Source organism: Passer montanus, unplaced genomic scaffold (assembly GCF_014805655.1).
Source record: "Passer montanus isolate IOZ18808 unplaced genomic scaffold, ASM1480565v1 scaffold5, whole genome shotgun sequence".
Lineage (NCBI taxonomy): Eukaryota > Metazoa > Chordata > Aves > Passeriformes > Passeridae > Passer > Passer montanus.
The window spans coordinates 12,882,049-12,892,703 of record NW_024369929.1 but is presented as its reverse complement, the minus strand read 5'-3'; the positions used below and the strand labels follow the sequence as shown (position 1 = coordinate 12,892,703).

Sequence of the window (10,655 nt, the reverse complement as noted above, 5' to 3'; positions counted from 1 at the left end):
TATTAAGAAGCCAGTGAGGAGTTCAAGCAAATTGGTTATGTTAATGTCCTGTAGTACTTGGGGAAGACGAGGAGTTAGCAATTAATTTTTTTTTCCTTCTTCTTCCCAGGCTGCAAGCCAACAAGGCAAATTTATATTCCTCCTATTCTATGGGACCCCAGCTCGCAAGGGGGGCAAGGTGAAAATGCAAGAGGCTACCAAGAGCTTTCTGAGATCTAATTGAATGGTGCAACTGAAAAAGCTGCTGGAAGGGCAAAGGCCTGGGCAAGGAATAAATAAAGAAATATATAAATAAGCAAGCAAGCCCCAAAACAATGGGAATGAGGCATTCTTCCCCATTCATTCAGTTGACAGTGCTTTTGCAACTTAAACCTGTTTTATTAATTATGTTTGACATTTCCTTAATTAGTTTCATTTACATCCCATCAGCCCCTACCAGACGATTGCCCCATACATCATTTCACCAGAGGACTGAGATGCCTACAGAATTACAAAAACACCCCCCTCACTGCAAACCTCAGTAACTCATCACTGTATATTTCACAGATTTTGAGAATTAATCTTTTCACCTCTTATTTCTTATAAAAAATATATGGACATTTAATCTTTTTTTTTTTAATTATTATTATTTTTTCAAAGGAATGTGATGCAGGACTAAATTTCTAGTTTCCTTCCATACATACAATTTGCTTTGTTTTACAGTTCTTATGTATCCTGACATTGACAAAACATGGACTCTAGTGAAGGATCCAGTTCCATGGACTCTGCTTTGGCTCCAGAGCCCTGTAAGTAACCCCAGTGCTTTTCCCAGTTAGCTCTAGAAACTCACAATATTTTAATTTATGGAGAGATTCTTGCTCCCCCCACAGTTGATATGCAGTTTTCCATATATTGATTAATTTCTACAGAAGACACGACAGACTTTTTACAACTTTAGTAAGAATGAAAGGATTTTTTGTTGTTGTTTCATACCATTGCTCAGAGCTCTGGCGTGTTTGTCCTACCTCTCTCTCCATCCCCTCCAGGGGCTGGTGCGTGCGCTGTCACTCTGCACATTGAGCAGCCAGACACAGGACTGCCATTAGAGGCAGGCATTTTAAAAGTACACACTATTTTAAAATCAGCTCAGTGCATTGTGCAAAGAACAGAGCGAGTCAGAGCTTCGCGCGAGGAGCACCGAGTGCTTTCAGCCTGGAAGCTGCACAGACAAAATCACACGGTGCTGCCTCAGGAAATCCAATCTCCTGCCGGAGCAGAGCCCTGCATACCCGACCTGGGAGCCACCTGGCAGGAGGCAGGACCTGCTTCCCACTTGGGCTGTCAGATGTCTGGTGCAGAACGTGGCTCTGCTGTCCAGCACTCGGCACACAGAGACTGCCTGATCCTGACTGGGGTAAAGTGACAACCTGTTTTTGCTAATCCCAGAACGTGCTACCAGGAGCTGTCATTTCAGAGTCATCACACTCTCTGTTGATATCACTGAAGTTAATCATGCAGAAGGAAAAAGCTTGTATTAAAGCAGATAATTATTCCCCAATTCCTTAATAATACATGCAAAGGAAAGTGATTCTTATTGTCTTGGCAAACTGTGATATTACAGCACATTTTTTGTTTAATATTGATGCCCAGGTATTTTTCCTACTTTACACCACCTAGATCAGGGTTGTTACACTGTACAGGTTTCTTTACTGTGAACTGCTATACCTTAGACTCAGACCATACTTACGTTGCAACATTGGCTCGGTGGGATCTAATTGACATAAGTAACCAGATTTTCTTGATTGATTTGAGAAGTTTATCCAATTAAAAAGGCAGCTGAGGAGATGTTGTCCCTATCCAACCACCTACCCTTGCAAGGGCTGTCCAGATCTGTGTGTAACAGCAGCGAAGGGATCTGCCAGCTCAAGCCCTCCCAATACAAATACCAGATGGACTTACAAGCCCCAATAAAAGAAATATTAATGCAACATATGGAAATATATTCACTAAAAGAAACAGCCTCAAAGAAATATTGATGTGCTTGCTTTCTCAGTGGGACTCATTTGCTAGGGCAGAGCTTGCTGCAGTCTCTTAACCACATTTCTCAGCCCTTTTGGCTCTGGGGCCAGGTCACGTGAAGCCAGGCAGATATTTCTGAGCTTTCAACAGGATCCAGATGTCACAGATGCTCCTGGTGCTCTGTCCTCTCCAACCTTCACATGGATGGCCCTAGCCTGGGTTATAACCAACTGTCTCCTCAAATTAAGTCTGCCCAAAACTTTAAGCCTTCACTTTAATAAAATTCTCTCAGCCCTCAACCCTCAGAGGGGAGGCAGAGGGGAGAAGATGGGGGAATAACATTCTCATTTCACCTCAGAGGTTATTACATCTGTGCTTTGGGAAGCAACAGACATCAGGGCTAGAGTTCCACAGTTGGACTAAACATAGAGAAAAAATCTTGCAATTTGTTCTGAAACCAGAGAGATTTCATCCTGTTTTGGAAGCCTTCCAGGTAAAAGCCATGTCTGGGACCCTCTCCAGATTTTCTGCAAAGCACTGGCTGTTTCATTTCCAGATCATTTCAACCCTCAAGATCAAAGGGAGCCTGATTTTAAAAGCAGGAATTAAGTACTGGTGAAGAAGAAGGCAGTTTTAACTTTGCTGTAACCATACACACGATTCACAGAGGAGTTTCATCAAAAAGTTTGGGGGGTGCTGGTTTTGTTTTGTTGTTTGCTTCTTGCTTCATTCCTTTGCTTGTTCTCTCTTATCTTTGATCCAAGCATTTCCCCAAGACACTGCAAGAACATGGGTGTGAGAGGAATACGAAGCAGATTGCAGGGAAAAGGCTGAGAAGTCCCATTCAAAATTTGCTGGTGTTTTTCTTTCTCAAGAATTCAGCTCAGAAGCCGTTCAGACAAAATTTGGAGAGATGAAGATGGGGGATGAAATACATATCCCTGTGGGACCACAAACAGCCCTGGGTGTTGTTCTTTGGGCTCTGGCTTCATAAAGTGACTCTTTTTGAGCGAGGCTGGCTCCTTCTTAATAATGTCCTCTTCTGTCATTGATGCTATTTCATGGCAGGTTAACCTCAAAGGGTTTTGATAATTTCCCAGCTTTCCTGTTTGGATTCCACTACAAACACATGAACACAAACCCCAGACCCTCCAGTTCAATTATGAATAGTTAAAAACCTCCACTAAAGTAGTTTGGTAGATTTATCAGATGCTGCTGAGGCTTCAGATTTATCTCAAATAGCATCAAATGACCAAAAAAGAAAAAAAAATCAAAATATTTTTCTGTCACATGCTGTCATACATTGTCAGGGAACCTTGTGCTGTAGCTGCAGTGAAGTTGAATCTGATTAAAAGATCAGCAAACAAGGCAGGTTGAGGGGAATTTGATCTCGTCATTGCTATGCCTGGAAATACCTGTCATCTTCTAGGTTGTCCTGCACTGTGACACTCTTTCTTATCCAGTTTGCCAATGGACATTCACGGTGACATTCTCTGCAAGCAAAAAAGGGGAAAATAAAAAAAGAAAAAGAGGGATTTGAACCATACCAATTTTATTTTCAAGTTCTGTATTTTTATTCCTCTGAGATCAAGTCTAAACATAAATACCAATTATCAGAGCTACAGACAAATGAATAATTTGTTGTAAAACAATCCTGATTTATTCAAATGAGAGTAGAGGTGAAATTAGAGCTATGCAGGATATTATGTTAAAAAGCACACGCATACAAAAAGAAAACAAAATGTCTAATTTTAACATAGTGTTGTTATCTGTGATTAATGATTTCCGTGGGTGTATAACTCTTATGCAAAAATGCCATGTAATCATGTACATATTTGATTAAATAGCTTAATTTGTGTTCATTTAAAAAAAAATAAAATAAAGCCAAATAAGCTAGATAATGAGTGGGCGTGTTGTAGGAAAAGCAGATGGGATTTGAGGCACTAGCTGTGTTCAAAGGAAGCCACCAATTTCACTTCAAGAATATTTGCGTATGAAAGCTGATATTTTCTAGAAACATTCATGAGTAGAACACAGAGGGAAATTTTGCCAAATTCTGCTGTTTTTAATGAAGGCACGCGGGGGGAAAAAAAAGTTCAGCTGAGCCCAGTTAAATTCCCACTCCACAGGAAGAGCATCTTTATTTATTTATTTTTCTATATTTACTGGGAATGTTTTCTTTCTCTGAGTCAATTATACCTAAAGCATTCTTTTGTTTACTTCTGAGCCTCTGACAACAACCTCCCCTTTCTTTGCCTTCACCTGTGGAATTAAATACTTACTTTTCATCACACAATAAAAAAGACACCTCCCCAGATTGGAAATAATGGGATTCTTTGGTGGTAAAGCTGTGTAAATCACAGTGTCAAATGAATGAACAAAGCTTTAATGGGGCTAATAAACATGTCCCTCAGTATTGAGCAAGGGGACTTTTTATGAAAATGATCAAATAAAGTAATAAAAAAGAAGGGGCTTCCCCTCTGGGTTTATGAGCTCTCTTGTTACACATCATGTATGACACACTGACTGGCAGAATATATGATGGACTGTCATACATTGCAGAATGACTTCAATTAGGATGATAAGATGACAAGTTCCCATAGTTCATATCTGGGTTGGCTGTGGGTTTTTTTTCAACGGGGCTCTTACTTTGACCTCTTTCTTTCTAATGTTTGATATGAAATTTAAAGGGCCAGTTGAGGTCGTAGGAGACAAAATATGACTTATGTCAGGGGAGGGAGAGGAAGGCCACTTGTTTCTTTGTTTTCTCTTATATCCATGGGTAGGATCCTGTAATTCAGCCTCTGACTCACTATCGAAAATAAATAATGCCAACAGTTCAACCCACACTCACAACTCCAGAATTATAAACCAACACATACAGCCTGCCACTCAAAACTGACTGCAAAAATCACTGCAAACCCCCCAAAAACCTACCAACAAATCTGGAGACACATCAGACAAGATGACACACGATCCAACATCCACCAGTGTAATTTATTTGCTTTATACTGACCAGTCCTGTACGTGGAGTCTCAGGGAAATGTATTTCTGCAGGGTAGAAACTGACTTTGGACCCATAAAAACACACTGGAAGAAGCAGAAGGCTGAGATAATTTGCATTTCTGAGATTTTCCAGCTAAAACCTTGGTTTGAATCTTTCTATTTGGCTGATACAGGTAGGAAACTTGAAGGAGAAGTTGTGCCTGAAATGGATGGTGAGGCAGTGCTGTCAGCATGTTGAACATCAGAGGAGAAAAAAAAAGGTACAAATCAGGAAGTATTTAGAATCTGTGGATGGTTTTGAGGGTCTGAAAAACTCCACATGTTAAAAAATAACCCCCCAAAACAGCCAGTGTACAAGCCCTTCTTTTATGGCTATTTTAGGGTCCTTTAAAGGACTATGCTCCAACAGTCATCAAGAGCAAATATTGCTCTTGTAAGACCTACATATAATACTACTGGGTCAGGCTCAATCTCAGGCTGCTTCTTCTGTGGCAACTATAAAACAGACAGAATGAAGATGGAAAGCTATTCATCCTCAACAGGGCTAAGCAGGCTCCCTGATATTGCTGATCCTGAGGACCACCCTCTGCCTGACCCCAGGGATGCTCCCTGGCTGGACAGCATCTCCTCACCCACTCAGGCTCTGACCCAGGCGTTTTACATGGTTGCATGATTTGAAGCAGCCCACCAACCTGGAAAAGGAAAATGCTTTCCAATGGAAGACCACATATTTTCCAGGTGGCCTATTCTGCGGATTCAGCGTTATTGCAGAGGATTTGCCTTTAAGTCAAAAAATTGCTTGTGTACGAGTCTCAAAAGCAAATCAGTAAGTGGAAGGAGTGGGATAATGGAGGCACTTATCTCTGCACAGAGGCACAAGTTTGATTTGCATAGATCCTGGCAGGAGTGACTCTGACTTTGAAGAATGGCACATGTCATGGTACGGCCACGGCAAAGACTGTAACTCAGACACACTGGAAAAGAAAAGCCTCACTGGGTAGAAACTGAATAGCAAAACTCCACTTCTCCTTAGCTCTGAAAAACTACAAATACCAGGAGGTTCCAGGAAGAATTTCCTGGGCATCTACTCCTTGGGATAAATCGAGGTCTAAATCTAGACTAATTTACCCAAAGCTCCTGTTGAAGGAAAAAAGAGGAAGAAAAGAGAAAAGAATAAATGGGGAAAATTCAGCTGAGTTTAATCTGAAGAGTGTATCCATCACCAAAAATGATACAAATCAGCTATTACTGGATCATGCAAAGGCAACTCCACTACCTGTGATCCTTCCTTCGCTTTCTAAACCTCTTTTCAGCCCAGCCTAATGAATTGTCAGAACTGTCAGACAGCTCCAAGGAATGACAAATGTCTATGATTTGCTGCTGCTACTTTGCTGAAAACACCTGATGTATATAGTCCTGAAATCCTCTGTTTTGTATTAAAGGCAAGTGTAAGCTGAAAGAATTGGTGTACATGTGGAGTTATTTTCTTTCCTTTTACATAAATGTAGCTTAACAAAAAGAATATGATAAAAGAAAGTTCAGGTGGAACATTAAAGTATTCCTAAATCAGGAAATGTCAAAAAATAAGGCAGAAAATATAACCTCCACCATGGCCTATTTTGAACATTTTACAATCCCATATTTAATTATATTTTTAATATTGTATATAATATCCCTCTATGACCTGATATAAAACTTGCAATTATAGATCTCGATACTTGCATCATGTTTTCTTAATCAGAATTATAGATAATGCAACACAAAGCATTCTAACTCCACAAAGAAATTGTTTGACACACAATAAGATCAGTCAAATAATTAATGTGACAAATATCAGAGTTTGAGTTAAACAGGCTCCAAACATTTATTAACTTGCAGCCAGATTCTGTGAACATTTGTCATTGACTTAAATGGGTCTAAGATTTCACTTCTTGACGAGTGACAGGCCCTGATGGGTATTTAGTCATTTCTGCTATACCAGATTGGCACTGTACTTAATACATTTGCTAATTCTGTCATAGAACTTACTCTCTATAACATTCCCCTGCATCTTCCCTAAAGAAACCCTTGTGAATCTGTCCCTTCAATATCACATACAGAAAAAACATAGTTTTGAAAAACAGACAGTACAAGTCTTGCCTAATTAGTCACTTGTCCAGCACTGTAATACATCTAGAAAAGGTTCCAATTGACTGGAAGAATAATTTTTGCTGCTTCAGTGCTTGTTGGATGATATTTTCACAACAATCACTTTCTTTGTATGACTTTACAGGGGAAAGAGAGAGACACAACCGTGGCACTATCCTTGAAGGTAGCAGACACTGAGAGGCTGATCTGAGTAAGGTTGGGAGTGTCACAAATTGTGTTTCTCAGCTGAAAGATTGGAGACAAAACACTGAGGTTGTAGAAAGCTGAACCAAATGTGCAGGAACCAAGTAGAGCTGATCCTTCCTCTCACTGCCACAACCTGTCTGTGACAGGTTTACTGTCACAGGCTGAGCTGCCTGGGAACAGAGTCCAGACTCAAAACACTGCTAAAAGCAGTAAACCTGAATCAGAACCATGAGGATATTTTGTCATATTTCTTGTAGACCACCTCATTTTCACACTGGAAAGAAAAAAAACCAAAAAAAACACTGTTTATAGATCAAAGACAATGCCAGCCACCCCCCTGTAAGTGTGCACAGTGATTTCCATGAATGGTAGAGCCAAGGATGATGCTTCAAAGATGGAAAATGAGGTTGAGCTGGGTCTTGATGTTTTATCAACTTCATTAATGCTTCAGGCTCTCTGCAAGCCAAGAGCATTCTCAAGTCTTATTTCGCAATGAATCAGGCCTAGTCCAAAAAGAAAATACTTGCCCAGCCCTTGCAATTCTAATTAAAGGGAGGGTTGGGAGAAAAAAAACAACCAAAAAAGCCTACAAAATTTAAATTGATTAATTGACTCACATGAAAGGCTGCAAAATGGAAGGCCCCTGTGCTGTGTGTCTTATAATAAAGCTCCCCTGGCACACACTTGCACAGCTGCTACCTTGGTGTGGATGTCTGCCGACGATACAACATTGCCATCTCTCTGGATATCATCCCAATGAACACATTCCTCCTCAAACCACTCATGTGAGCCACTCCAGTGAGCCAGACAGGGAACTGAGGCACAGAGAATGCAGATAAAGACCTCCAAGGCATCAGGCTTGCTGGCTCCTATTGAAGTCCAGAGCAATCAAGCCTCTAAACGGGGGTCAAACACTGGAGAATTTCATCTAGGACGCTTTGCCCTCTGTGGTCAGTTCCAATTAATCAGGGCATGGAAAACAGGTCCCCACACATTAAGTGGCTGTCTAAATACTGGCATCCTGCCTCCTCTCCCTTATGAGCAGATGTGGGTTTGGGCCAAGCCTGCCTGAGTGAAGGTATTGGGTTGTCATCCCCTGCGCTGTCACGTCAAAGCACGATGATGGGACTGTGTGAGGATCTCCCAGGGCATCAGTGCTGCTGGATAACAAAGGGGGGCTGGTGCTTTCTCAGCAATCAGAGCTGAGCTCCCAAAAGCAGCCTCAGCAAAGGGCAAGAGGAAGCTCTGAAGCACTGCTGCTCCCATAGATGCACTGCAAATGAAGATGTGTATACCCAAGCAGGAGGAATAATGAGAAATGTATGCCAAGGAGATTACTGGGTTTCTCTATTAGATTAACTCTAGTTTGACAGTGGTTGGGTTTGGGAAATCCTCTATGATTTAAGAATAAGAATTCTTCTCTAAGTGGCCTAAAACTCGCTGCTATATCATCACTTGCTGTTGTCAAATAAATAATCATGCGAAATCAGCTGCAGAGAAAAGTCTGCTGTAGAAGAGAGTTCATGCATGACATATGATATATCTTTTCACAGGGACAGATACATCTTTCTTACAGCCAGCATGCAGCTTCCTTCACTGCACCTTCCCTCCCATCCAAATCACCTCAAATAAATGTGAGTTCTGCTGTGTTCACAGTAATTCCTTCATTTTTAAACACATAATGGAAATGTATAACTAGTCCTCATAAAAATTTATATCTCAATTCGTCCCTTTAATTTATAACAGGCCCTCCAGGCAGTTATTATTCAAACATTAATAAAATGCCTATGGATCACCAAAAGCATCAATTTTCAGATCCACCTCCCCTCCTATTTGTACATATATAAAGCCAGATTAGAGTTAATGCCACTTCTGTGTCTAACAACAATTACGCCTTTAATAAGATAGGAACAAATGATATATTATCTTAATCATGTTAGGAATTTGAGTTCTTTCCATGAAACAAAGTTGAATTTTTTATGCCCTTTGTGACAATTGTTACTTAACAGCCTATGTGTTTGGATATTGCAGTTTATGCAAATGTTCATGTTCTATAAATTTTAGATTTATCTCCATTTATCATTCCACATGTTCTAATATACAGACATTATGGTTTAGCGTCTGACTCTGCACACAGTCTAAAATATGATTAGGATACCTTTCACTTATTTATAACATGGAAAAAAGGATGGGGGGGGATAGCTGTTGTAGAGGCAAGATCCTCCACTTCCCCATAAAACCATGTACTGTGCAGAGCTGCAAAAGCCATCTTGGAATTTGGTCTTTCATTTACTAACAGCTGAATTTCAAAGGATTGAGGTTTATAAGGGACCTCTTCATTCCATGTTCTAAAATCAGTCATGAGTTCATTGTATATCACACTTTAACAACTCTTACTCAGGAGAGTAATTATGCCTAATATGAGCTCTCCCATAGCGAGACAAGGAGACAACTTGCATGCACAACTGTTTTTGGATTGAAGCCATTTTAGGGGATCATTAGGATCATAAAGATTTGTAGGAAAGAAAACCCTGGTATTTTTCATTTTTCTGCTGGGAGATTTAAAGCTGCTTAAATTTGGAGAGGAGAGCAAGGAAAGTACATCCTAGGCCATAGTTTCATTCTGCAAAGATCACTATGTTTGGATTGACCTCAAAGAAACAACAGTGAATTATGGAATCTGAGAAGCGGGACCTTTGCATGAAAAAAAGGATGGAAAATACCAAGAAAAAACAAAACAAACAAACAAAAAAAAGAAAACAAAAAACTAACTACACTCCAATCTGATGTCTAAAGCAGGTTGGATTTACTCTTAGACTTCATCCACAGGAGCTCACAGTGATGTTTCAAGTGGGTGAGCTAAGGGGGAATCACCAGAAATGGAGCTGTTGTGGTTTCTTTACACCAACACAGAGAACGGGCAGGAATTCAGCTGTACCATCTCACCTTCATGATGGCACCTGTGTTGCACCCAGGCTTCAGCTGTCCAGGAAATCTGTCTCCTCCAGAGAGCTGGCAGCATTGATCTGGAGGATTTTCTTGCCTGCCAGCGGGAAGTTCCCGTTTGTGCACCGAGGGGTCCCTGCATTTCCCAGGCAGTGTAGAAAAAGCTGATGGAGACCCAGGGAGGGACCAAGAGTAAAGTGAACCCCATTAAGACAGGAACTGTCTTCCTGTGTGTTTCATTATTAATACTGAGTTCAATTACTCTGATTTCTTCTGTTGATGAATTAGTAGCACCAGATTCAAGTCCCTGGCTGATACCCATTTGTCTTTGCTTATAAGTGCTAATGTGATCCTGTTCCTTTAAAATCAAA

At 40.6% G+C, this 10,655-nt stretch overlaps 1 long non-coding RNA gene across 2 annotated transcripts in view; it reads right to left on the bottom strand.

The window, feature by feature from the left end:
• Positions 1-380: 380 nt before the first annotated feature.
• Positions 381-10,655, bottom strand: part of LOC120509213 — a 37,549-nt gene continuing 27,274 nt past the window's right edge. For both annotated transcript variants that reach the window (XR_005629192.1, XR_005629193.1), the window contains one exon: positions 381-3,491. This is a non-coding gene — a long non-coding RNA (uncharacterized LOC120509213). The remainder of the gene's footprint in view (positions 3,492-10,655) is intronic.